The following is a 24,094-nucleotide window of genomic DNA, read 5'->3' on the forward strand; positions in this document are numbered from 1 at the left end:
ACAAACCCCGCCCTTAAGGTGTGTTTCACAATAGGGAAACCGGTTTCCTTTAAACCTGTTTAATGACGGACAGACCATTTCCTCGATATTAATGAGCTGACGACTCCCAAAAAACTTCTGTAGAAATCGTTTCTTTTCCACACCTTTACAAATAATTTGTTTTCCGCTAGTAATTGTCCTTAGATACTTTCGAGTTTGTGGAAATCTATTTTCTCCATCGTTCCAAAAAATTTTGTGATGTGTATTGGTTAACCAAATTGCAGTCTTTCGAGATTTTGTATTTAGCAAAGTAAAATCATATGGTGATTCTATTAAAAAACTATTATTCAAGTTTGGTTCTTTTTCGAATACGATTCCGATTTCCTTTAGAATAAAATTATTATTATTATCAAAGAAACCTTGAACATCAATCGAAACAGTATCTTTCAACATTTTTCTAATGTTAAACAACTCATTGTACTAGTCCGTTTAATGGGTTATATTCAACTAAGCGGTCATGTATAAGGAGACAGTAAGCTTGGGTATTTTCATGACTTGGTGTCTTCAGTTCTATTGAAATTCTCACATCAATAGGACCAGTTTTCACTGATTCGTTTTGATATGAAAGATCAACCACAACAATAGGGACCTTCAATTAAAATTCATTTGGGGTCAAAAATGGTTTTGATTCACGATTATAGTAACTAGATTGAAATCTTGTATACATTTCATATAGGTGAGCATACTAATTCTTACTAAAATCGACATTCAGATTATTATGGAAATGACTCAGAATTCATGTGAACTTTCAAGTTTGATAAGTTGTTTGTGATAAGTTCTCCATTTAGTGTAAATCCAATTATGGCAAATCTTGGTTTTTTTCAAGGTTAACCGACAATTTCACATTTCAGCTCTATTGATTCCCATACCCCAATTTGGGGTTAACATATAAATCCCAACTCTGGAATGCGATTGGTAGGTTTACACAACTTTTATTAACATCGTACATCTTAATTTTTGCAAAATAGCTCAGAGTTACATGGGGAACTTTCCAGGTTTTTTTCGTAATTTTCAGTTTAAAAGTTTTTTCATTTCTGGTTTGTTCATTCATTCACCACAATTCTTAGTTAGCATCAACACTAGTTCGTGTTTACAATTTAACAAAACTTTTTTATAAACCTCAGCCAATCCCAACAAAATTTGATTAGTACAGAAAAGATGAAGTGGGGTCCTGTAGAAATTTCATCTCCACTGCTCCATCCAGAATTTAATAGGTATTGACTTTGAAGATTATCCAGAGATATATAATTTTTTAGGGTAGTACTCATATTGACATGGACTTGACACGTTGAACACGTTGTATTTAGTTGTTACCTAGCAGTATTTTGATGGTTACTTTCTGTTTAGTCTTGTTTTTGGATGGTTACTTTTTGTATAGTACCTGTACAGTACTTGGTTTTGGATGGTTACTATCTGTATAGTATCTGTAAAGTACTTGGTTTTAGATGGTTACTAAATGTTAACAAGTATTATGAGATGCTATAGTCTCTTATTAAGAATTATCAAAGAACACAAGTTAAAGTTTCTAAGATGTGTTAGCCAAACACACTTTCAGTGAACTATCATTACCTGACCGTCATCAAAGTCACATGCCCAAGACCCAAGGACATTGAATAAAATACTTCCCCTTCATTTGTACCTGTCGTTTTAATTACAGTCAGAAGCAAAATTTGTAGGATAATTCAATATTTTGTTATATATTTAATTATTGTAAACATATTTCATTAAATTCATAATTAATTATATTTGATGTATATTTGTATATAATTAATTTTCTTACTCAATCCCTCTGTAAGAAACATGCCGGTTATTCCAAACGCAGATTTTCGCTTGGTTCCCATAGATAGATGTAAAATAGGTCTCACAATGTAATCTTTCTCAGATGTTGGATTATTTTTAAAGCATTCATTTGTTCCAACCCATAATAATATTATATCATATTTCGAAAGCATCATTAGCTAGCATAGGAGCGTCTTTCAATTTAATTTCTGATTCAAGTTTATGATAGAGGTGTTGGGACCTGGTAATATCGGTTTTTGTTGTCAACTATTTTTCTAGTTCTAGTTTTCTAGTTCTATTCTAATTGTATACTATTTGTATGAGTAAGGCATCATTGTGTAAGATTCTGAATAAGTTTAATAAACTCTTTTATTACAATACTCATCTCGTTTTCGTGATTCATGATGGCGGTTGAGCTGCTTGGACTTTGATTACTAGCTATTATTAGATGGTTACTATCTGCTTGGTAGATGTCTATTAGTTGCTTACTAGTTTTTATTAGCTGGTTACTATATGTTTAGTAGATGTATACAAGTTGTTTAGTAGATGTATACAAGTTGTTTACTAGATGTATACAAGTTGTTTACTAGATGTATACAAGTTGTTTTTAGCTGTTTAGTATCTGGTTTTATATGTTTAGTAGATGTATACAAGTTGTTTAGTAGATGTATACAAGTTGTTTAGTATCGGGTTTCTATATGTTTAGTATCTGTTTACTTGATATTTACTAATTATTATTAGCTGGTTACTAGTTGTTATTAACGTCTACGAGCTTTTATAGTCTTTTGTTACTTCGATGTGAAGTAAAAACTTACACTCTGATTTTCAATGTGTTTGCTATGTACATGAGAAAGATCGCAAAGCCAAAATATTTTAGGACTGATATATAAATCTTAGAGGAACATATCCGATTATGTTGGGGGAAGATGTATCCTGTGATTGTAAAACTAATTAAGAAATAAATTGTTCACAAGCTGTCTAAAAACTGTTTAGAAGCTCTTTTGATAAATAATTTTGATTCATAATGACAGATATAAAGAATATATAATAATATCATCCACTTTACCTAGTATATTGTTAAAATAAAACATTTCCTTTTTTCATGTTATGTAGGTATAATAAGTGTATCCTTAACTACAATAGCTAGCCTTACACCCCATAACTATAGTTATTAGCTACAATAAAATGTCTAGAAAGAACAAAATATATGAATGTCAAAAACGATTTAAAACTAACTATAATTGGGAAAGTAATTGAAATCACTCCGGCGTAATACAGTAAAAAGAAAAAACACTGTGATTAACCCATTTTCTATCACCATAACAAATGTGTATACCCACACCTATATGACCAATTGTATCCTTTGTCCAAAAATGTCTGTGACTTTCACTTATAAATTTGTCACCGATAATTTAAATCCCATTAAGCAAACCACCCATTGCTAACCGTACCATAACCCCAGAGTAAAGTTGGTTACCTTCAATAAAGTCAGGTGATGGTGTAAGGGATTGCTAAAATACCTCGACGCAGGCGCAAAGGTTAAGGTAATGGAACAAATTCATGGAATATTATCCCTTCATAAAAAAGGTCATAAAAATATAATTGGGAAAGTATTTTTTTCTTTGCGAACCATTTGTAACTGTTACCATCAACACAAATAGTTATGATACGAAGGATTGCTAAAATACCTCGACGCAGGCGCAAAGGTTAAGGTAATGGAACAAATTCATAGAAATATTATCCCTTCATAAAAAAGGTCATAAAAATATAATTGGGAACGTATTTTTTTCTTTGCGAACCATTTGTAACTGTTACCATCAACACAAATAGTTATGATACGAAGGATTGCTAAAATACCTCGACGCAGGCGCAAAGGTTAAGGTAATGGAACAAATTCATAGAAATATTATCCCTTCATAAAAAAGGTCATAAAAAATATAATTGGGAAAGTATTTTTTATTTGCGAACCATTTATAACTGTTACCAACAACACAAATAGTTATGTTACAAAGGATTGCGAAAAGGTACACAGCGAAGGTGCAAAGGTCAAGGTAATATCTGTTTCCTTTATTTTTTTTTTTTTTTTTTTTTGTACTTATTATATATTTCTTTATTTATTATATTTCTTATTTTTATAATTATTTTATTTATTTATTTATTTATTTATTTATTTATTTTTTTTTTTTTTTTCTTTTGCTAAGTTACTTAATTTTCCTTAGAACGAAAATCGCCGAAATGTGCCTTCTCCCGGGAAGAGTGGCTCCTCCGCCTCTCTCTCAGCCGCCTGCTGTCTCCGCTCCTCGGTCGGGAATAAGGCCATATCTGGGCGGATGCTCCTCCGCCTGGTGACGGGAAAGATCGGGAACAATGGGTTGCGGAACAGGCCCTGGTACACTGCGGTATACCATTCCGCCTCTTCCTTCATCCTGTCGTGGGTCGCCATCCATGCTTCATAGTTCAGCATGTTTTGCTCCTGGCGATCTACCAGCGCAAGCAACTTATCCTCGTTTACCGGATGATTCGAGAGAACCCTCCGGAGCTGGAACGCAGTGGTCCTCAGCGCGTCTATAAGTGGGAGTTCCTCCCAATACTGTTGCTCTGCTTCATCCTGCAGAGCTTCCGCCTGTTGGCGTGCCCATTCTTCCGTCGGGTAAGGCTCTCCTTTCGCGGCCCACTCGCGCCTTTGCTCGCTCAGGCGAGCGCGCATTTCAGTGATGTCGCTAGGAATTTCGCTCATCCTTCTGCTGTGGTGTCTTCTGGTGTTCTGCCTGGGTTATCAAGCAGCGAACAGCTCTTTAAATATTGTTAGTGCTGGCGAAAAATTTATGACTAACCCTTGTGTTAGTTTTGAGACTGTTATACCACTTAAATTTAAAATTTTGTTTTTTCCAATCTTCCAAGGATTTTTTATTGATTGTGTTTACTTTTGCACCTTCGCTGTGTACCTTTTCGCAATCCTTTGTAACATAACTATTTGTGTTGTTGGTAACAGTTATAAATGGTTCGCAAATAAAAAAATACTTTCCCAATTATATTTTTATGACCTTTTTTATGAAGGGATAATATTCCATGAATTTTTTCGATTACCTTGACCTTTGCGCCTGCGTCGAGGTATTTCAGCAATCCTTTGCATCACAACTATTTGTGTTGTTGGTAACAGTTATAAATGGTTCGCAAATAAAAAATACTTTCCCAATTATATTTTTTATGACCTTTTTTATGAAGGGATAATATTTCTATGAATTTGTTCCATTACCTTAACCTTTGCGCCTGCGTCGAGGTATTTTAGCAATCCTTCGTATCATAACTATTTGTGTTGATGGTAACAGTTACAAATGGTTCGCAAAGAAAAAAATACTTTCCCAATTATATTTTTATGACCTTTTTTATGAAGGGATAATATTTCTATGAATTTGTTCCATTACCTTAACCTTTGCGCCTGCGTCGAGGTATTTTAGCAATCCTTCGTATCATAACTATTTGTGTTGATGGTAACAGTTACAAATGGTTCGCAAAGAAAAAAATACTTTCCCAATTATATTTTTATGACCTTTTTTATGAAGGGATAATATTCCATGAATTTGTTCCATTACCTTAACCTTTGCGCCTGCGTCGAGGTATTTTAGCAATCCCTTACACCATCACCTGACTTTATTGAAGGTAACCAACTTTACTCTGGGGTTATGGTACGGTTAGCAATGGGTGGTTTGCTTAATGGGATTTAAATTATCGGTGACAAATTTATAAGTGAAAGTCACAGACATTTTTGGACAAAGGATACAATTGGTCATATAGGTGTGGGTATACACATTTGTTATGGTGATAGAAAATGGGATAATCACAGTGTTTTTTCTTTTTACTGTATTACGCCGGAGTGATTTCAATTACTTTCCCAATTATAGTTAGTTTTAAATCGTTTTTGACATTCATATATTTTGTTCTTTCTAGACATTTTATTGTAGCTTATAACTATAGTTATGGGATGTAAGGCTAGCTAGTTAAGATTACATTTATTAAACCTACATAAGATGAAAGAACATGAAAAATGAAAATGTTTTATTTTAACAATATACTAGTTAAAGTGGATGATATTATTATATATTCTTAGTATCTGTCATTATGAATCAAAATTGTTTATCAAAAGAGCTTCTAAACAGTTTTTAGACAGCTTGTGAACAATTTATTTCTTAATTAGTTTTACAATCACAGGATACATCTTCCCCCAACATAATCGGATATGTTCCTCTAAGATTTATATATCAGTCCTGAGATATTTTGGCTTTGCGATCTTTCTCATGTACATAGCAAACACATTGAAAATCAGAGTGTAAGTTTTTACTTCACATCGAAAGTCGTCTAGTGATCAAGAATTTTTGATCATTCTTAACAAAAGACTATAAAAGCTCGTAGACGTTAATAACAACTAGTAACCAGCTAATAATAATTAGTAAATATCAAGTAAACAGATACTAAACATATAGAAACCCGATACTAAACAACTTGTATACATCTACTAAACAACTTGTATACATCTACTAAACATATAAAACCAGATACTAAACAGCTAAAAACAACTTGTATACATCTAGTAAACAACTTGTATACATCTAGTAAACAACTTGTATACATCTACTAAACAACTTGTATACATCTACTAAACATATAGTAACCAGCTAATAAAAACTAGTAAGCAACTAATAGACATCTACCAAGCAGATAGTAACCATCTAATAATAGCTAGTAATCAAAGTCCAAGCAGCTCAACCGCCATCATGAATCACGAAAACGAGATGAGTATTGTAATAAAAGAGTTTATTAAACTTATTCAGAATCTTACACAATGATGCCTTACTCATACAAAAAGTATACAATTAGAATAGAACTAGAAAACTAGAACTAGAAAAATAGTTGACAACAAAAACCGATATTACCAGGTCCCAACACCTCTATCATAAACTTGAATCAGAAATTAAATTGAAAGACGCTCCTATGCTAGCTAATGATGCTTTCGAAATATGATATAATATTATTATGGGTTAGAACAAATGAATGCTTTAAAAATAATCCAACATCTGAGAAAGATTACATTGTGAGACCTATTTTACATCTATCTATGGGAACCAAGCGAAAATCTGCGTTTGGAATAACCGGCATGTTTCTTACAGAGGGATTGAGTAAGAAAATTAATTATATACAAATATACATCAAATATAATTAATTATGAATTTAATGAAATATGTTTACAATAATTAAATATATAACAAAATATTGAATTATCCTACAAATTTTGCTTCTGACTGTAATTAAAACGACAGGTACAAATGAAGGGGAAGTATTTTATTCAATGTCCTTGGGTCTTGGGCATGTGACTTTGATGACGGTCAGGTAATGATAGTTCACTGAAAGTGTGTTTGGCTAACACATCTTAGAAACTTTAACTTGTGTTCTTTGATAATTCTTAATAAGAGACTATAGCATCTCATAATACTTGTTAACATTTAGTAACCATCTAAAACCAAGTACTTTACAGATACTATACAGATAGTAACCATCCAAAACCAAGTACTGTACAGGTACTATACAAAAAGTAACCATCCAAAAACAAGACTAAACAGAAAGTAACCATCAAAATACTGCTAGGTAACAACTAAATACAACGTGTTCAACGTGTCAAGTCCATGTCAATATGAGTACTACCCTAAAAAATTATATATCTCTGGATAATCTTCAAAGTCAATACCTATTAAATTCTGGATGGAGCAGTGGAGATGAAATTTCTACAGGACCCAACTTCATCTTTTCTGTACCAATCAAATTTTGTTGGGATTGGCTGAGGTTTATAAAAAAGTTTTGTTAAATTGTAAACACGAACTAGTGTTGATGCTAACTAAGAATTGTGGTGAATGAATGAACATGAATGAACAAACCAGAAATGAAAAAACTTTTAAACTGAAAATTACGAAAAAAACCTGGAAAGTTCCCCATGTAACTCTGAGCTATTTTGCAAAAATTTAGATGTACGATGTTAATAAAAGTTGTGTAAACCTACCAATCGCATTCCAGAGTTGGGATTTATATGTTAACCCCAAATTGGGGTATGGGAATCAATAGAGCTGAAATGTGAAATTGTCGGTTAACCTTGAAAAAAACCAAGATTTGCCATAATTGGATTTACACTAAATGGAGAACTTATCACAAACAACTTATCAAACTTGAAAGTTCACATGAATTCTGAGTCATTTCCATAATAATCTGAATGTCGATTTTAGTAAGAATTAGTATGCTCACCTATATGAAATGTATACAAGATTTCAATCTAGTTACTATAATCGTGAATCAAAACCATTTTTGACCCCAAATGAATTTTAATTGAAGGTCCCTATTGTTGTGGTTGATCTTTCATATCTAAACGAATCAGTGAAAACTGGTCCTATTGATGTGAGAATTTCAATAGAACTGAAGACACCAAGTCATGAAAATACCCAAGCTTACTGTCTCCTTATACATGACCGCTTAGTTGAATATAACCCATTAAACGGACTAGTACAATGAGTTGTTTAACATTAGAAAAATGTTGAAAGATACTGTTTCGATTGATGTTCAAGGTTTCTTTGATAATAATAATAATTTTATTCTAAAGGAAATCGGAATCGTATTCGAAAAAGAACCAAACTTGAATAATAGTTTTTTAATAGAATCACCATATGATTTTACTTTGCTAAATACAAAATCTCGAAAGACTGCAATTTGGTTAACCAATACACATCACAAAATTTTTTGGAACGATGGAGAATATAGTTTTCCACAAACTCGAAAGTATCTAAGGACAATTACTAGCGGAAAACAAATTATTTGTAAAGGTGTGGAAAAGAAACGATTTCTACAGAAGTTTTTTGGGAGTCGTCAGCTCATTAATATCGAGGAAATGGTCTGTCCGTCATTAAACAGGTTTAAAGGAAACCGGTTTCCCTATTGTGAAACACACCTTAAGGGCGGGGTTTGTGCTCTTAACAATGCATACATTATTTTGACATTTTTTAAAAGTAGCTCCAAAACAATAAAATAATTTTTATACATCATTTTAAAGTTGAGACTAGATGTGTAAAGACCTACAAGAAAATAAAATTAACAAAATGAAATTTCATGAGGAAATTGACCAATTTATTGAACAATTTAAAGGACAGATAATTGGTCAGCATTTTCAATACCTTCTAAACACAAAAACTATGTTCATGAATCGAGGTGGACATGATCTCAAAACTACGAATTATGGTGAACACTTTACATTTTGTAATCCAGAAATGACGTCGGAAACGTGCGCCTGCTTCTTCTATGCAAATCGCTTGAATCAAAGCAGAAAATTAATTTCTATATATAATAACAAGGAAGAACGCTATAGTCGAGTACCTCGACTATCAGATACCCGTTACTCAGCTAAAGGGACCAAAGGGAAATGGAGATATGCAAGCAGCAAAGCGAGATTTAAATGCGCCACCTACCGGCGGAAGACAGATTTAAGCATTGTGGGCGTTAGGGTAGGCGTGGCAAATTTTTTTTTGGATCAATCGATAGGTATTGACGAGACCAATACATTTCAGTTAAAATTTTTTATCTAGCATAAAAATTTTGAGCGCCACAGGCTTGGGCGGTTTGTGGGCGGTAGAGTGGGCGTGGCATATTCGCATAACAAACCTGCGCTGCGTACAAAGCTACGGAATCTAAATCTGAAATCCCAATACTCTATCTTTGATAGTTTCCGAGATATCCGCGTTCATATTTACGATTTTTTGAAGTTTGTGGGCGGTTTGTGGGCGTCCAAGTGGGCGTGGCAAACTTTTTTTTGGATCAATCGATAGGTATTGCTAAGAACAATTCATTTCAGTTTAAATTTTTACTCTAGCATCAAAACTGTAGAAGCCACAGTTTTGGGCGGTTTGTGGGCGTTAGAGTGGGCGTGGCACTCTACTGAAACAAACTTGCGCTGCGTAAGAAGCTCAGGAATCTGCTCGCCAAATCTCAATAGCCTAGCTCTCATAGTTTCCAAGATCTCAGCGTTCATCCGGACAGACAGACGGACAGACGGACAGACGGACAGACGGACAGACGGACAGACGGACAGACGGACAGACGGACAGACGGACATGGCTAGATCGACTCGGCTAGTGATCCTGATCAAGAATATATATACTTTATGGGGTCGGAAACGCTTCCTTCTGCCTGTTACATACTTTCCGACGAATCTAGTATACCCTTTTACTCTACGAGTAACGGGTATAAAAATGTTCACAATACGAAAATAAATGAATAAATATATTATTATGCTACAAAATAAACTTCTGACTTTTTATTTCGAGTTAAATTTACAGGTATGGAGAATGGAAAATATTTCCTTGACTGAGATTTGTCGGCTAGTTGTTGTGCGGTCGTGGTTTCAACCCCTATTATGGGAACGTATTAGAGCTAGAAGTCAGCCATGAGGTCGTTGGCGTGAGACCTATGATCTTGTCAATAAGCGTGCGCCTTCTGAGTTGTGCATGTGTCCCTTTTATTGCGGTCAGGAGGTCGCAAATACTTTGCTGCAGGTGGGAAATGAAAGATCTTGTCAATTTATACACACAATCATACTCAGGTAGCCAATAGGGGACAGTTTGGTAAAAAACATTTAGAGTTTGGGAAAAATCAAAGATTTTCATTTGTTGAATTTCGAGAATGCATATCTTTGGGTAAAAAGATGAAGATGAAAACCTATATAAAATTTCCTTATAATCTCTGTAACCATATTTAAAAGTGTAAGACGAGATTGATGACTTAGATAGACAACATGCATTCAGTTAAAATAAATAATTTTCTGAACGCATTTGACGGAGTTCTGTTCAATGCACACTATGTACGGCTCCAGTTCATACAATCAAAACTCTTTGAATGTGATGGAGGTAATATGAAAATATCTATTCATGGAAATCATATGAACACCTGCGTGTGGAGCAATAATGCAGCCACCGAGGGAGTTGATACTTGTGTATGCCATCGAATTTCGGATTACAAAAAGGAAGCACTCAACATTATGAATATATACTATAATCTTGAAAAAAGAATGAAAAATATTAAATAACGTAAACAACACGTTCGCAATACCAAATTAAATGAATAAATGTATTATTATGCTACAAAGTACACTTCTGACTCTTTATTTCGAGTTAAATTTACAGGTATGGAGAATGGAAAATATTTCCTTGACTGAGATATGTCGGCTACTTGCGAGTTGTTGCGCGGTCGTGATTTCAACCCCTATTATGGGAACGTATTAGAGCTAGCAGTCAGCCGTGAGGTCGTTGGCGTGAGGCCCATGATCTTGTCAATGAGCGTGCGCCTTTAGGCTTGTGCATGTGTCCCTTTTATTGCGCTGGTCAATGAGCGTGCGCCTTCAGGCTTGTGCATGTGTCCCTTTTATTGCGGTCAGGTAATGGACAGGTGCGCATGTTCGGGTAGCTCTTGCTTGAATCCCTTTTATGACATGTTTATGACCCATTTGTGGAAAGGAGAGAATCTTAGAGAATTTACCAGTTAAACGTTCTGGGGCGGAAACAAAAATGTGTGTTTGAAAATATTTCACATCTGAGAATCATTAACTTGTGAGATTTATTTTATTGAGGTTCTTTTGATTTCTTAATTAGTTTTACAATCATAGAAAACATTATTCCCCAACATGATCGGACATGTTCCTCTAAGATAACCATCTTTGAATACTTTGGGTGTGCGACCTTTCACACGTGCACAGCAACACCTGTGATAATGAGGCAAAAGGGTACGTGATCACACCTTTCCCCAACATGATCGGATATGTTCCTGTAAGATAATAACCTTTGGATACTATGGTTGTGCGACCTTTCACACGTGCACCTTTCTCACCTGACTAATAATTGCACATAATGAGGGGAAGGATACATGATCAATATTGTCACATGGGGATGTGGGGGCGATGGGGGGCAATTAAGTATACTATTTATAGACATGATCGTGACATTTTTATGAGTTCAAAGTCCATTAAAATCACTTAATTTATTGGATTATGCTAATTGTCCCAGAACCCGCATAGGTTAATGAGGGGGAGGGGGGGCTTGGGGCCATTAATATGCTAATTGTCCCAGAATCCGCGTTTCCATACTACTCTCCTAGAAGCTTCGTATATTGATGAAGGCCCATCGGCCGAACACGCTGACAAATTCAGCACCAAGGAAGCCATCACCACAATGGTCAAAAATTGTGAGCATGGCCGCCTCAAAACAATATTGGAAGCAGGCGATTTTGCAAACATGAACGAAGCCGTCGCCAAGTACATACAAAGTAGTACTGAGATGACAGGCAATGCCAATTCCATATTGTACACCCAACGTGGAAATAATTATCGCGGTAATAATTATAAAAACAATTATCGCGGTAGAGGTAATAATCGAGGTAATTATAACAATACCAGATATTATCAGAATAACGGACATAATCAAAACGTTATAACAGAAATAACAATAACCAAAATAACAATTATTACAGAAACAACAACCGTGGTGGAAACACCAGCGGCGGAAACAGCCGTGGGGGAAACAACAACAACTACAATAACAACGTTAGGGTAGCACAAACCAATTCGGGAAACTCCCAAACACCTTTAGATACACGACAGTAAATAACATCAAAATTCCCACTATAAATCTCAGTCAAAATATATTTGTCACTTTCACGAACGTAGCAGCAGGAAAAGAATTAGTTCTCCTACTATACACAGGTGCGGAAATATCCAAATTGAAGGAAAATTCCGATAATTTTCAAAACATTCAAGATAATCACATCATAAACATGCAGGGGATAAGTCAGGAAGTTACCAAATCAAAGGGATTAATTTCTATTGACATTCAAACTTCTAAGTACATAATTCCACATGATTTCCATATCGTAAATATGCAATTCGCTATTTCATGTGATGGAATACTAGGAATCGATTTTATCAAAAAATACAACTGTCAATTAGACCTAAAATATCCAATTTATGTTCCAATCGCATACAGTTCTGGCAACAACTCCCTAATTCTGCCAGCAAGATCCCAAGTCGTCCGAAAAATCGAAATAAATTCAGAAGAAGACAGTGTATTAATTACGAATCAAGAAATTCAGCATGGTATCTATATCGCAAATACCATAGCAACAGTCCAAAATGCATATATAAGATTACTAAATACTGCAAACACAGATCAGGTAGTCTATTTCAAAAACATTCATCATGAACCACTTTCAAACTACGAAATAGTAAAAACGGACTTAGAAGACAGAACCCGCCTCAATTCAATGAACAACTTACAGCATTATGCACCCAGCATAGCGATGTATTCGGACTAAAAACCGAATCGATCACTACCAATAATTTTTATAAACAAAAGCTGAGATTAATTGATGATGAACCCGTATATATAAAAAATTATAGAAATCCCCATGGTCAACAAGACGAAATTCAAAAACAAGTCCAAAAACTCATCAATGATGAAATAGTGGAACCCTCTGTATCACTTTATAAAAGCCCTTTGTTAGTACCAAAAAAGTCACTTCCAAATTCGGAAAATAAAAAATGGCGATTAGTAATTGACTATCGTCAAATTAATAAAAAAATCTTGTCTGATAAATTTCCACTCCCTAGAATCGATGATATTTTAGATCAACTAGGTAGAGCAAAATATTTCTCATGCCTTGACTTAATGTCAGGTTTTCATCAAATTGAACTGGAAAAAAGTTCACGGGACATAACATCCTTTTCAACAAACAATGGTTCGTATCGTTTCACGCGATCACCATTCGGTTTAAAAATAGCGCCAAACTCTTTTCAGAGAATGATGACTATAGCTTTCTCTGGATTAGAACCTTCGCAAGCATTTCTTTATATGGATGACCTAATAGTCATAGGTTGTTCCGAAAAACATATACTCAAGAACTTAACTGATGTTTTCGAGAAATGTATAAAACACAACCTAAAGTTACATCCTGAAAAATGTTCATTTTTCATGCATGAAGTCATTTTCTTAGGACATAAATGCACAGATAAAGGAATCTTGCCCGACGACAAAAAATGCGACGTAATTCAAAATTATCCAATTCACATGATGCGGACAGCGCTAGAAGATTCATTGCATTTTGCAATTATAACAGACGTTTTATAAAGAATTTTGCTGAATACTCCCGTCACATAACAAGATTATGTAAGAAAGATGTAAAATTCGAATGGACAACACAATGTCAAAACGCCTTCGAACATCTTAAATCAGCATTAACAAATCCCACTCTGTTGCAATGCCCAGATTTTAGCAAAGAATTTTGCATAATCACAGATGCTAGCAAATACGCTTCTGGAGCAGTCCTAACTCAAAACAAAAACGGTCTACAGCTTCCAGTGGCATACGCATCAAGATCCTTTACGAAAGGTGAAAGCAACAAGAGCACTACAGAACAAGAATTAGCATCCATTCATTGGGCAACAACACACTTCAGACCATATATTTATGGTAGACACTTCACTGTCAAAACAGACCATAGAGCACTTACCTACTTATTTTCAATGGTAAATCCCAGTTCCAAACTAACACGATTGAGACTTGAATTGGAGGAATATAATTTTACGGTAGAGTACCTAAAGGGTAAAGATATCTATCTAGCCGATGCGCTCTCTAGAATAACCATCACAGACTTAAAAAATATACAAACAAACAATACAATTCTGAAAGTCACTACCAGAAACCAAAGTAGACAAAAATCCTGCGCAGGAAAAGAACAAATAGAATTGCATAAGCAATCTATAGAAAAAGCTTCAGAGCCCAACGTATATGAAGTCATTTATAATGATGAAGTACGTAAAGTAGTGACCTTGCATGTAAATTATAAAATGTGTTTATTTAAGCACGGAAAGAAAATTACAGCAAGATATGATGTTAGCGATTTGTATACTAATGGAACCATTGACTTAGGTCAATTCTTTCAAAGGCTTGAAAAGCAGGCCGGTATTCACAAAGTCAGCCAACTCAAAGTGGCACCGTGGGAAAATATCTTTGAGCATGTTTCAATTGATAATTTTAAAATTATGGGCAATAATATATTGAAATCATTGAGAGTAGCGCTAGTTAACCCGGTGACCGTAATAAAAAATAATAAAGAAAAAGAAGCTATATTGTCTACATTGCATGATGATCCAATACAAGGTGGTCATACAGGCATTAAAAAAACCTTGGCCAAGGTCCAGAGACACTATTACTGGAAAAATATGTCCAAAGACGTAAAAGAGTACATAAAGAAATGTCCTAAATGCCAAAAGTCGAAAACGACTAAACATACTAAGAACCCACTAACTATAACCGAAACTCCACGAAGAGCTTTTGATATAGTAATTGTAGATACTATTTGTCCACTTCCAAAATCTAATAATGGAAACGAATACGCAGTAACACTCATCTGCGATTTAACTAAATACCTAGTAGCTATACCTATACCAAATAAAAGTGCAAATACAGTAGCAAAAGCTATATTTGAAGATTTTATTCTAAAGTACGGTCCAATGAAGACGTTCATTACGGACAAGGGAACAGAATAAAAAATCCAACTATTAAAGATCTATGTAAATACTTACATACTAAAAACATAACTTCAACTGCACACCACCACCAGACTGTAGGTACCGTGGAGCGAAGCCACAGAACACTCAATGAGTTCATTCGTTCATACATCTCAGTTGACAAAACAGATTGGGATGGCTACGATACTGCTTCTATTGTTTTAATACATGACTATTGTCCATATGAGCTAGTTTTTGGTAAAATTTCAAATCTACCAAAACATTTTAATAGCATAGATAAAATAAAACCCCTTTATAATATAGAAGATTATGCTAAGGAATCCAAATTTAGATTAGAACAGGCATTTAAGAGAGCTAGACTAATGCTAGAATCTCATAAGTTAAAACAGAAAATTAGTTGCGACAAAACTAGTTTAGATTTCCATTTAAAAAAAGAAGATCAGGTTTTATTGAAAAATGAAACAGGAAATAAGTTAGATTTGAAATATACAGGTCCTTATAAGGTTGTAACTATAATAAATAACAAATATAAAAAACAAATAGTATATAAAGATAGACTAAAACTGTTTATTTCATAATCAATTTCTATTCCAAAAATATATCACGTATGGCCATACATAATATAAGAGCATATAGAATAACCATATCTAAAATAAGTATACACAAAAAAAAAATAAAAAAACAAATTAAACACAAAAAAAAAATATTTTTACTTCTTGCTATAAATAATATCAATTTTCTCAAAGTTTTCTCAAAGAAAATAACTCCATTATATTACGTTATTTTTCAAAAGGAGGGAGATGTAGTATGCACTTATATTGAATATCTACTGTACCAAGAGTACTTGAAGCAAACACACTGTAATACTTTGTTGCAGTGTTTACATATACAAAGGCCGGGTCAAAAAACCTAAGTGGCCGAAACAGGAGTCGATCGGCGGCGTACACAGAAAGTGCAAGTGTCAGCATTCTGTTGCACGCCGGTCGCTCAGCCAAACTCAAGTACATGCATATACCTCCGGGCTCCAGACTAAGTGAGCATAGCTATATACTTAAGAATATATAGGCCGTCTCTCCGCTGCCGCTGTTGGCAGCGCCGCTACGAGACTTAGACCTCCTTAGCTCCTAAGTAAATTAAGTTTGGCAAGAAACTCCTTTGAGCTCAGAGCGGCAACAACGGCTGCTTTGCCCTCTAATAAATAAATAAAATCATTAATAAAGGATATCTAATTAAAACCAAACCGGACTTATATTTTTTGGGCTTAACGAGAAATCTACACAAAATAAACTATTACACTATGTCTATCATGTAGATAGGTATTGATAATAAGAACAAACTCTCATTTAAATTAGTACAAAATATCAAAAAGGTGGGGTGGCTGCTTTTAGTTTAATAGTTGCTTGGGGGCGTTAGAGTGGCCGTGGCGCCCTGCTGAAGCAAACTTGCGCAGGAAGCCCAAGAATCTGCATGCCAAGTCCCAACACTCTAGCACTTATAGTTTCCGAGATCTCAGTGTTCATACGGACAGATGAATAGACGGACATGGCTTTACCTTTTTCCGATGAACCTAGGATACAAAGGGTATATACTCTACCAGTAACGGGTATAATTAGCATCCAAGCTTTTCATATAACATATTCCAATATCATATTCTTATTATATTAATTGATTATGGTCATGTGTTGTGAATTCGTTAATAGAAACTTTAACTAAATTGAGGATGTATACTAGCATAAAACAGTTCTGATTTTTATGACTTAAGCTGACCACAAAATATTTTATAATTCATTTATATTTGTCAGAAAGTTTTTGGGTTTGATGGAAGTAGTGGATACACTGGATACTCAGCTTAATCCAGCTTCTCATGATCGATCACCCAAGTTGGGAAACATCCCGCTTCACAGAATACACAGCGTTCGAACAAGAGCTTATCCATCTTGATGGTAATTGCTCAGACTGGCCCATGATGATCTCGATAGTATGAAGTGAGTCGATTTCAGACCTTATATGAAGAATATAATATTACCTTGCTTCGAAGAAACGACTCTTCAATGAGCATAAGTCTGCCTCTACCGCCAATCATTATTGCTGAGATTGATGGCGAATATCCCGTTCGGCTCCGGTTTCACGGCTTATTTGTGAAACTAGTACATAATAATCCATTCTTAGCCAGCCAGAAGCTGCGTATCCTACATGGGCTCACTCCGTGGTGTACCAAGGAACATTTTGACAGACAACCTTCTCACAGGGCGTATACGACGACACCTGGCAACGACTAAAAGCCTGGAATGAAAGCGGAAAAATATAAGTCTTTGCTGCAATAGGAGAAACCGATTATATGGCCATTAACGGGTCTGCACAACAACTTCGAGAACTACATGATAAAGTGCGAAAGACTTTGAGCACCCTTGAAAACCTCGAAATCAGCTAAAATCCTGAGATTCAACAGACTCTAGCTGCACTGGAAAATTCAGGGAATGCACTACTGGAAATTTCATTGTAACCACCACAGACTACGACAACCCTCGAGGATATGTTCTGCTCGCGACCGCCATGGTATCATTACCGGGGCCAACCGGTCAACTACAAACATGTAGCGCTGTAATAGACTCGGGATCTCAGGTGAATCTTATCTCAAGGAGAATGGCAGATCTGCAATTTTTTAAGAAAATGTCGTTACCAATTAAAATATCTGGAATTGGGGGGATATTAACAACAGCAACTAGATCAATTCTATGGGCCTCATAATTTTCATCAGATTTTGAAACCCAAGTAGAGGTATCTATTATTCCCACAATTACATTACCAACTGCAAGCGATCTTAATATTCCCGAGCGACTGCCGTTAGCTGATCCTGACTTTCGGCAATTTGGACCCAATGACCTGAACTTAGGGGCTGGTCTACATCCCCGTTTATTGACCGGTGAACTTCTTAGACTAGGACCTAATATACCTGTTACGCAAGGCTAACTTATGATGAAAACATGGTGGATGACAACCAAATTGATAAAGAAGATAGAAAACGGCTGAATGAGATCTCTTTCGTCGAAGAAAGTTTGCGTCGATGGATCAAAAAATACTAGAGCCTGAAGATACAAGTCGCCAATCAAGAACTATCGAAACTGACTCATCAGAACGAGAATCAACTGCTTCAAATGGTTCCTTGCAGCTAACTAAATCAACAATTAAAATTGTGCCAGCCTCTCATCAATTTCAAAACTAAAAGAATTCTGAATTTTTAAAGTCATTTCCAAATTCAACCAATGAATATCTAAGCTTTATTGCAGGAAGTGCCATATAATCCATTTCAACGAGGGCAATATTTCAGTCACACAGCCACAGCAATAACATCTTTGTCGCAAAAGGGAGCGTTCAGCAGCAGCAAGAAGATATGGAGGACTTTAATTGCAAACATGAACCTCCGCAGCTGAAGGAAGATACCATGGGACAATGGCCAATGATTTAACTCATAACATAAGTCATCGTTCAACTCGACGGCACACTTACACCCCAAGCCAACTGCACTCTGTTACCATAATCCAAGTTCACTCATTTACTCTGGAACTCAACTTTTTTCACTATTTATTGCACTAAACTTCCGGGTTCCAAGTAGTATATAAGCGTGTATCTATTTAAGAATAAATCAGTAGTCAACGCAACTTATAACTCCACGGTTCTACTTTCTACCTCCGAAATACTACGCTATCTCAACCAGCAGCTAACGAATGAAAATGAAACATTTCAAATGCTTTGACAAATTAACAATCTAAGAATCCGTCCGTTTGTTATTGCAGTTCAAAAAGGCAAACAAAAGAATTTTTAAATTTTGAGGTCCTTTTTCGCAACAACCAGGTCGAATTGTAGCCAAAGAGCAGAGCCTTAAAGAAAAACGAAGTACATACGATCTATAAAATGCAATTCCTGTCGCATAGAAGGGGATCTTCTGAAGAACCGCAAAAGCGGAACGGTCTCCTGCAATGGACAAACTGTCAGAATAATGGACACACACTGTGGATTTCGGGCAGTCTGCGTAGCTTGTGGAGGCTTCCACAATTCTGAATTCCATGCCCTGCAAACAAAGAAGACCCAAAAACGAAAAAATGCACTAACTGTGGAGAAACCCATAGCGCAAACTAAGGAGGCTGCCCTATATGGAACTGATAAATGTCTACAAGAAACTAAAAAATCGGATTCAACGATCAAAATCTGCACACTCCCAGAATACGCAAAATGAGTACTTGCAATTTTAAAAAACGCCTGTCATTTGCTTTGGGAAAGCAGCCAGATTTGCATTTGGCCCTCTAAACAGAAATGGGGGAATAACATTCGCGAGTGCCCTGAAAACAGGACTAGTAAATCTGTCGTTGATCCCACAAGCTCGATGCGCAGAGCCGAATATTATAACCTCTCAGCAAGCAAAAGGACAAATACAAAATAATATCGAAGACGTGTTGTTAACCTTACAACAAAGTATGAAAAACAACAATGCGAAACCTTATGCAAAATAAAAACACCCTTTTAAAGATGCTCGCATCCCAACAATCTGAACAATCGATGTCTTGCCTTCGAAAATCCATAAGGATACCGCATAGACGTAATGCTGCTAGCATAAAACTCACCTTACAGGTAAATACAACTTCCAAATAAGAGGATACACTTCGTACTGCACAGATCATCCGGAATTATTTGCAAGCTACATCTATAATGTTACAATCAGGCAACGACAGTATACTACCGCCGCTGTCACTGCCCACCGTGCCTTACAATAACGGAAGGGCAATTCTTGGAATTCTACAATTCACTCGGAGATTGCTTTATAGCTGGAGGAGACTACAATGCGAAGCACACGTACTGGGGCACACGACTTAATTGACTTCGCTGTGACAAAGAACATCCCAAGAAATCTAGTACGCGCGAAATCTCTATCGGACTTATCATCGGACCATCGAGCACCAGTACGGGCTGACGTCGCATATAACTAGCTGGTTAAAGTACAATAAATACGTAAATTCCCATATTGATCTAACCCCACAGCTCAACACCAAGAATGACATCGAATACTGTTTCGATGCACTGGAATCCGTAATCGTGTTAGCAGCCAAAATCTCAACTCCGCAAGAGACGACTGTAGCAACCAATACGAACTGATCTGCAAATCGAAGAACTTGTTCGGGAGAAACAACGTCTACGACGCGAATGTCAATCCAGCAGATTGCCGCATTCGAAGCTACTTTTAAACGAATCAACCCGCAGACTTACTTAAACCTTAAAGCAAGATGAAAAACTTGACCAACGCCGGTACTTTAAGAAATTATCGCCGACAAGTACAAAGCATTTCTTGTGGAAAGCTCATCCAAATTAAAGCTCTCCGATAAAAACTCCGATTAGAAACTTCTCGGGTACTAGGGTCCGCAGCGACGAAGACAGAGCAGAAACCTTTGCTCAAGGCCTATTTTAGCCAAACGCCGCCACAAACTCTTTCGATCTACCGTCGCTTCGCACTGAAATAGCAAGAGAGCCGTTTTTCTTTCGAGCACGTGAAATCGAAAATGTCATTAGGCAGCAACTGAAACCAAAAAAAGGCTACAGGAGGGGATTTAATAACCCCAAAAATGGTAACTGAACTTCCAAACAATCCAGTGGATTTTATATGCAAGCTATTTAACGGGATCACAAAACTTGGGTACTTCCCAAAAAAATGGAAAAAGTCTAAGAAAACACTCATAAGTTACTTGAATCGTACCTCTATCAGAGAGTCCTCGCGGTGAGATGCAATTCAACAAAATACAACCAGAATAACATTAAAGCTAGAGTTCCACAAAGTAGCGCACTGGGCCCTACTCTGTTTATCCTGTACACAGCAGATATTCCCACAAACGAAAGGCTTTTTACGTCCACATTTGCTGACAACCATTTGCTGACAAACCACAGAAGATAAATTAAATTTTATTTCAGGAATGAACGATCACGGGGTCATCACATGTTAAAGCTTCGAGCTTTTTCTAAGCCTAAGGAAATAAATTAAACGTAAAACTTCACAACGTGTGAAAAAGCAATATGTATTTAGTGAAGGTGGCATTTGGCCAGAGCCCTTGACTTAGATTGCTTACATTGTAATTTAATTTGTGTGCCACTCCGCGGCTCGATCGCTAAAATTATATGAAGTCTCAAGAACAAAGCTACGAAAAACTCAGGGCATTTTGGGGTCTTACGCGACGCGCGTGGGTGTTTAAGCCTAACTTTACTTAAGCGCTCCAGAGCGGAGCGGAGACTTAGGGGAGAGATGGAGAGCAGAAGGCAGTGCGAGCGCGCGAGTTTAGACATCTGGAGAAAACTACCGCTCTACACTGCCTCCAGAAAATAAACGCTCTTTTGGCGTGAACATTCTCCATATCCAAGGCAGGATATGGAACCCAATATTCGGATGGATTATTCGTAGGATAAACTTTTTTTTACTGCAACTTGCGCTGAGTAGGACGAAATGGTGTGTGGCATTAAGGCGGATACTGGCCTCGGAGGGTCAAATGCTATCGACGGCCTTAAGAGTTCGAAGGCGCTCCGTCAAATTCTGATCTTCCCAACATTCTCCCCCCGTTGAAAGAGCCTGGGTAATTTCAAGAAAATTCAACATGCAAAGGGGCGTTTTGTGTATTGGCCTGCGCAGAGTGCCTTTGTTAGTTTTAAGATCAACAACTCGAACCCGGTCGTCCTTTCCAGAAATGACAGCCGTAGCTCGTGCTAAGTTTCAGTGCTGTGGAGGCGCTGTGTCCTTGTGAATTATCCCTACCTGGCCAACTCTGATTTTTTCTTTAGGTTGAGTCCACTTAGTTCGCTTCTGCAGGGTATGAATATAGTCTCGCTGCCATATGTGCCAGAATTGCTGCCTCAGGAATGTTATTCGTTGCCATCGTGTCAGAGAGCTGAGTTGAGATGCGTCGTCCTTAGCAGATGAAGGTTGAAGGTGCTCATCCGGTGCTGATAGAAGTGGACCACCAATGAGTAGGTGAGCTTACTCCAGCGCGAAACCATCGTTCGGGTCGTCAGACAAAGGAGCGAAAGGTCGCGAATTCAAGATCGCTTCAATCTCTGTCAACAACGTTAAAAGTTCTTCATAGATCAGGTGAGCTTCCGCGACGTTCTTGACCAGGAGAGTTTTGGCAGACTTAACTGCGAACTCCCAGAGGCCGCCAAAATGGGGCGCTGGGGAGGTATGAAGCTGAACTTGAAGCCCTTGCAGGCGCTGTCGGATTCCAGCAAGCTGATGCTCTCCTGACTCAAGACTGCAGGTTTGAACTCCATTAGTTTAGAAGCTGCCTCTACGAAATTTGTCGCATTGTCACATACAATGCGTCTGGGAAGTCCACGGTGTGCTATGAACCTTCGGATACAAGATAGAAATGAGTTTGTTGTCAAGTCAGTCACAAGCTCAATGTGGATTACTTTAGAGGCAAAGCAGACGAAGAAGGACGCATATGAGTACGGTGATTTGCTTCTTATTTTCTAGGACGTCATAAAAGGCCTACAAAAGTCGACTCCGGTGACTAAGAATGGGCGTTCTCCGAGTAGACGGTCAGATGGGAGGCGTCCCATGTCCTGAGATTAGGTCTCGAGCGTTGACGACCCACATTTTTTCACGCAGCAATGATAGCAACGTGCAAGTTTGATCTGTGAAGAAATTCTACGAAAAGTACTGTGAATTTGTGATCCTTATGTAGAATCGGTAGGTGCTTTGCGTCAAACGGCATGTGTGCGTTTGCCAATCTTCCACCGACTCGAACCACGACCAGTGTTGCATACCTTGACTTCATGAAGAAGGGGTGCCAGTGCCTGCATGCTTGGCTGTAGAACTTTATTTTTGCGTAACAAACCTAATTCTTTGCTGTATGCTGAGTGTTGAACATGTGCTACTCTTCGCCAAAACATCTCAGTGAGCTCGGTTACTGGCACATGAACTAGGTCTTCAGTAATCGGTTTATAAGCTGGTGGAGCTTTATTAAAAACACGGAAGATAAAAGAAAGGGTTCGCAAAGATTTCATGTAAGACGATGAATTATTGATCAATTGCTCACATCAGCAGACGAGCCAGTATTGCTGATGAACGAGGCTCGTAGCTGAACGATGAATGAAGGATCTGTTTCTTGTCGTGAAGCAGCAGACTCCTTGAGAATCGGCCAGACCTCTTCTGAAAAATTGAGGAAGCTTAGACCGGTGAACCACATGTATCCTTGTATATCCGAAAAGGTAAAGCCACGAGACTCTATGTCTGCGGTATTCTTTGTAGTGGTCACATAACGCCACTCGATGTATTTGAATGTATTTCAGAAACTCGATGGCATTCAAAGGTTGGCAAAACTGATGAGTGCTTGCGAAGTCATTGCAGTACAGTCTTTGCGTCAGTCCAGAAGTACACCATTGATATGTATTGCTGCAGTTTCTGTTGAAACTTGTGGTAAGTACGACTAAGAAGAACTGCTGCACAAAGTTCTAATTTCGGGATGGACAGAGTTTTGATGGGTGCTAGCTTTGATTTGCCGATTAGAAAATGGATTCTGATAACTCCTTCGACTTCAGTGCGCACGTATAAAAAACACCCATATAAACGTTGTGGGGTGATGTGAATACGAAGCGCGGAACTTGTATTTGCCAAATGGTTTTAAGGTCAAGTTTTAAAAG

The sequence above is a fragment of the Drosophila subpulchrella genome, unplaced genomic scaffold (genome assembly GCF_014743375.2).
Source record: "Drosophila subpulchrella strain 33 F10 #4 breed RU33 unplaced genomic scaffold, RU_Dsub_v1.1 Primary Assembly Seq92, whole genome shotgun sequence".
NCBI classification, from domain to species: Eukaryota; Metazoa; Arthropoda; class Insecta; order Diptera; family Drosophilidae; genus Drosophila; species Drosophila subpulchrella.